Source organism: Equus asinus, chromosome 16 (assembly GCF_041296235.1).
Source record: "Equus asinus isolate D_3611 breed Donkey chromosome 16, EquAss-T2T_v2, whole genome shotgun sequence".
Taxonomy (NCBI): domain Eukaryota; kingdom Metazoa; phylum Chordata; class Mammalia; order Perissodactyla; family Equidae; genus Equus; species Equus asinus.
In genome coordinates, this window is record NC_091805.1 from 22,863,153 (window position 1) to 22,869,152 (window position 6,000).

Genomic DNA, 6,000 nt, shown 5'->3' on the forward strand with positions numbered 1-6,000 from the left:
AGACAATGGATTTTAAACTCCCTTCTCTTCCTCACTCCTGCTGTTTCTCTGTCTCATATAGGAGCTCTTCAAATAAAACCTTAGACAAGAACAGTGTTTAAAAAGTGGCCCAGTTATATGTTGCCGCTCTATTTCTACCATGCTAATGGCTCCCTACTTGATCATTTGAACACTGATCCAAATCCAGATGGAATTAGATGCCCCTTCCTGCAGCCAGACAGTCTGTAACGTTTGATACGGATCTTCTGAGTGGACAAGATGAGATTAGATTGGTCTCTCTGGGAGCCAACACTATTCATTTTGTAAGAAAGTTATACTGGAGGACTGAGGACTGCCAAGAGCAAAGTGGAAACAGCCCAGCCTTTTCCTCTTATCAAGATCCATAGTTGGTTCCACATTAAGCAGTGGAGCATTCTACGGTAAAAGGATTTGAATAACTAATTGGATCAGAAGCTGAGAAGGAGGTCCCTGCCACCCACGATAGGAATATGAATTTCATGTGTTATAACTTTATCATTTTTTGTTTCAAGGTATGACAGAGACCGGAAGTCCCTGGCATGGAGTCAGTGGCTATTTTTAGTTATTGGATTTTTTTTTCATTTAATTAATATTTATTGAGCCCCACTATGTGCCAGGCACTGCACTACAGAACTCTCTATGAACTATGAACCTTAACCCCTAGAATAATCCTCATATTGAATCCTTTACAATTGCACAGAACATTATACTTTACCAGGCCCTTTCACATCTATCGTCTCATTAGATTCTCACCTGGAAAGTGGACACCATTATCCTCATTTTACAATGAAGGAAACTGACACAACTAGTAAGAGAAAGACGGGTCAACCCAGCCCTCACGACCCTAGTCCACAAACTGATGTCCTTCCTGCCATCTGCCTGTCTCTCCAAATGAACAAGGGCTCTGATACAGATTAACAGTTGCAGTGGCTCTTCAACTAGTCCTGTCTCTGGACCAAGAACATCAGCACCACCTGGGAACTTGTTGAAAGGCAAATTCTAGCCCCAAACCTTCCGAGTAGGGCCAGCCATCTCTGTGTTAACAAGCCCTCCCAGTGGTTCTGACGCAGACTGAAGTTCAAGAACCCCAGGACCAGAGCACCCGTCTACAGAGGAGAGGACAAGCTGAGCTGGGTTAAGTAACGTGTCTGAGGCCTCTCGTAACAAAGAAGTTGTGAGCTAGGATTTGAACCCAGGCCTATCTGGCTCCAGTGCTATCTGTTTTGTCTGCATTGGGTTCCTTACTATAGTTTGTCTTAGATTTTCCATTCTTGGTAAATTCCTTGCTGAAGAGAAAAGAGAAGAGAGGAGAGCAAATCAATAATAATAAGAAAAAGATCTCTGGATATACTTTTCTGGAGTAAGGCACAAATTCTGCCCCATCTAATAAGTTTCTGCTTTCTGGGTGGGATGACATGGGAAATGGACCTCAAAATGGCTACTGAAATGCCCAGGGGCAAGAAATCCAGAAATATAGCTGGGGGTTCAAAATGGCTTCCCAGAGTCAGCACATTTCACCTGGGACACTTCCAGGCCCAGTGTTCCTTGGTCACTCCTGATATTTCACTGTGATGGAGTTAATAGCAAGAAGGCTCCTTGCTCCCTGCCTTGGCAGTATCTGTGGCACGATGGGGTGAGGCTTGGGGGAGTCCTGCAGCTACTTGGAAATCCCTGGTGCTACCCTGACTGGCTGTAATTTCCCAGCAGAGATTCATAGCCTGTGGTGGCATGTGGACTCTTCCAGCTGCGTGGCTTAAACAAAAGTGCCCACCTGGTTCTCATGAAATCCATCTGCACTTTTTGCTCCTTGAAGCCAGAGTTCAAACCAAGGCTCAGGTGCTTCCAGGGAAATCAGAACTGATGCCCTTCCTGCATGGCAGGGACTTCTTTCCGCAGCCTCCAGAGACCAGCTAAAGGAGCAGCCTGAACCTTCGAAGGCAATGATTGTCCTTAACACATTTCTTTTTGAAAGAGGAAAACCATTGCCCGTGCATAGAGCACTTCCTGTGTGCTGGCACGTAACAAGTCCTTTGTATTTGTTATCTCATTTCATTCTCTTAACCCTCCGAGAAAGGTACTATTAGCCCCATTTTACAGATGAGGAAGATGAGGCTCAGAGGTCCACTCTCCCACAGCCATATAGCTAGGCAGCGGCAGAGGCAAGATTCGAATGCAGATCTGATTGCCGTTTTCCAGCTGTTAACCATTGGGCAGCATAGGCTCTGACAGCTGTGACAGGCAGGGGAGAGGGTTTGTTTTGAAAGTCTTGCCACATGTCTATTTCAGCCTCTTTCATACAGCCCCATGGGGCTTGGCAACAGAGAAGTGGGACCCTGGAGCTGTGGCTCTCACCCATATGGGCCACAGCTGTGGCTGTAACTCAGCGGGGGGCCCCCAAGGCGAAGGATTGCAACTGGAAGGTGGGAGGGACATGGTTAGGCCATCTGTTTTTAAATGCTTCCTCCTAGTCTATTTCTTACTTCATACTTCGTTCCCAGGTCAATAAATGGTACTTTGTTACTGTCTGAAGTGTAACCAGATTCCCAGATTCAGTGCTTGGAAAATCACTGTAGGTGCTTTGGGTCTGCTTTGCAATGTGCCTGAGAGTGAGGGCAGGCCAACTCCAAGTCCTTGGTTCTCTTATGAGTTCTCCTGGGGCTCTCCGGTCCTAGCAGGGTCTCCAGGTACAAACCTTGCCTTTGCACAACAGCCACCACCTCAAGAGGTTGTCCAGGCTGCTCTGGGGAGGTGGAAGGTGCTAAGCAGCTTATGTTTCCTTCCAGGCCCTGCGTGGAACAGACTTGGCCCAGGTGGGGACCAACAAGGGGACCCAACAAAGTCTAGTTGTCTCTAGCATCCCTGCTTCCACTTCCTGTCATCTGCTCACTCACCTCTGTGGCTTACTGTTCACATGTTCTCTTTCCCTCTATGCACCCACAGCCTTGCTGCAAAGAAGGGTTTGGAGATACCCATGACTAGTGAATGAGTCCAACTTTCCCAGAGTGGAGGGCAGAGCTGAAGTTTTGCAATGTGTATGAGGCCTGAAGCCAAAGGAACAAAACCTCAGCCTGTGGGAGTCCAGTGTCCTCAAGCACGGAGGGGTGGCACAGTGGCAAGTGAGCAGGTGGAGGTGGGCCTTCTGCCCCTAGAGATCTCACTTTGTAAGTGGCACCTGCTTGAACCCTCCGGAGATCCCTGAATACAGTTATACCCTCTGTTCCTGCCTCTCTCCAACCCCCTGTACGACTCAGCTCCTCCAAGCCCCCAGCATTCTCTTTGTGTTCAGGGGAGGTTTCCCAGCGCCTCCCTGGCTGACAGCTCAGACCCCTCTGAGTCAGACTGAGGCTCCCATCTAGTCACTTAGGCCTCTGGAGTCTGGGTGGCCCAGGCTTCATGCCAAACTCACTACTGCTAATAGCAATATGAGTGTAATAGCTTTTATACTTAAATTTCCTTTCTTCCAGGAGCCCCAAGGTCTTTACAAATGCAACAATTATATATAAAAATGCAGGCCAAAAATAGAGACTGAGAGAAAATATACACCTTATTCCAATTCTCCTCCTCCTCCATGGCCTTTCTGAGTTGCTTCAAAGGGTGGGTATTAAAGCTTTATAAACTTCTGTGGGCGGGTACAGATGAGCGAAGGAGACCTGAGGCTTTCTTATTGCCTCAGACCCCACCAGCTTTCGCCATCTTCTCTTTCTCTGGTTTTGCAGCTCAGAGACCTTGGAACGCCACGTGGAGGAGTCTCATAAGCTTGTGTCTTAGAAGAAGAAATAACGTTCAGTGTGATTATGTTCGCCTCTCACACCCCCAGAGGTGCTCCCCGAGCCTACCTTGTTGTGTGGCCAAGGACAGACAAGGATGAGTTGCAAAGATGCCCTGAAGGATGGAGTCAGCTTAAAAGAGGAGAGTTCTGTTTTGGCCAAAACCCCCCATCCTTCACACCGGTGAAGGTCTCAGAAGGTGAAGAGAAATGCAGACCATGGCCCACTCCTCTGTGCCTAGCCCTGCTGGGTGCAGAGGGAGGGGAGACAAGCCTGGGGTGGCTTGGCCAGGACTGGCCTTGCTCTCCTTTCTTTTATTCAAGGGTCCAGCCATTTGGTTTGGTAAGAGGGAACAAGGAGGGGGCTAGCCCCAGCCACCTGCTTTTATCTGATTTCAATCTGGGCTCCTGTACAGTTTTGTTTGAAAAAATAGAGACTACCCAAGTGTCTATCGACAGATGAATGGGTAAGCAAAATATGGTCTGTACATATAATGGAATATTTTTCAGCCTTTAAAAGGAAGGAAATTCCTGACACATGCTACAACAGGGATGAACCTTGAGGATGTTATGCTAAGTGAAATAAGGCAGTCAAAAAAGACAAACACTGTATGATTCCACTTATATAGGTACCTAGAGTGGTCAAATTCATAGAGACAGGAAGAAGGATGGTTGCCAGGGGCTGGGGAGAGGGGGCAGAGGGTAATTATTGTTTAATGGGTACAGAGTTTCAGTTTGGGAAGATGAAAAAGTTCTGGAGGTGGGTGGTGACGGTTGCACAAGAATGTGAATGTACTTAAGGCCACTGAGCTGTATACTTGAAACTGGTTAAAATGATAATACATATATTTTACCACAATAAAAATTCATAAATAAAGAGACTGACGGTTTGGGGAGTAGGGAGAAGAATCACAGATTTAGGCCAGAGCTTCCAGATTACAGAGGAGGTGCCCGCAGCCCAGGGGGAGGAACGACTTGCCCAAGGTCACTCGGAGTTGGAGTCCAGCTGCCTAAAACCCAGGAGGACGGGTTCCCAGGGTGCTGCTCCCTGCCTCCCAGATGTCTGGAGCAGGTCCAGCTCAGCAACCTTGCACAGAGCAAGAGGGAGAAAAACAGAGAAAGGATTAGTCTCGCAGTCAGAAACATGGCTTCCCATTCTGACTGCCTCTTTTCTCACTGGGGTTCAGGCAGTGTCCACAAGGTTGCGTTTTCTTTCTACTGGTGGAGAGAATGCTATCTAACTTTAAGTATCAAGATTTCATCTTCTGGCTCAAACTCATTCTTCACACTGATGACAGAAGTGTCTCCCAGAGAGAATTTGCTCCCTCCCTCAAAGAGACTCAGTGGCTTCCCAGCACTGTGGGAAAGAGTTTCAGCTCTTTTAATGAAGTATTCAAGACTTTTATGATATATCCCTAACTCCCCTTTCAGCCTTGTTCATCACCACAGCTCTCTCATAACCTGGGAGTACCAGACCACTCATATATTCTTTTAAGCCTTTGCCCATTTTCTTTTCCCCATTCTCTAAGGAAACCCTTCTCACCATTCAACACCTGGTTCAAATAGCATCTCTCTGGGACAGTTCCTTTGATCCTGAGAGTCAGAATCTATTGTTCCTGCCACTACACCCACAAAGCCCATTGCTTGTGCCTGTGTTCCATAGTAGTGACATGTGTTCCATAGTAGTGACATGTGAAGCACATGTTTTTGGAATGAGGCAGACTTGGAATTAAGCCCTGGCTGTGTCACTTACCTGCCATGTGACTTTTGGAAAATCACTAATCTCTAAGTTTCCTTGTGATACAAAAAAATAAAAGCAAAGCCGACCTTACCTGACAGTATTTTGAACGAGGTCCCATCCATAAAACCCTTGGGAGAAGAAAATTGCAGTCTAGCTGAAGGTGTCCATGTTTCCTAATGTTACATCCTAGGTGTTGTCATTACCCGTCACCCCCACTAGGTGGCAACTCTAGGTCAGGAGCCCCGCCGGCCATCTTGACATTTACCCAGCCCCACTCCAAAACCATGTCTTATGCATCCTGTGCTTTCAGGGAACATTTAAAACATTGTAAAGACTTAATTTCTCTGTTCCCCAGTTTCTCGATCTGGACAGTAGTGACAAAGAGTAGCAAAAAAAAGCACATTCTAGACTCTAAAGAAAACCTCCCAAAGCACTCTTCCCAGGACAGAGCCTATTGCTAATTGGAAAATAAACA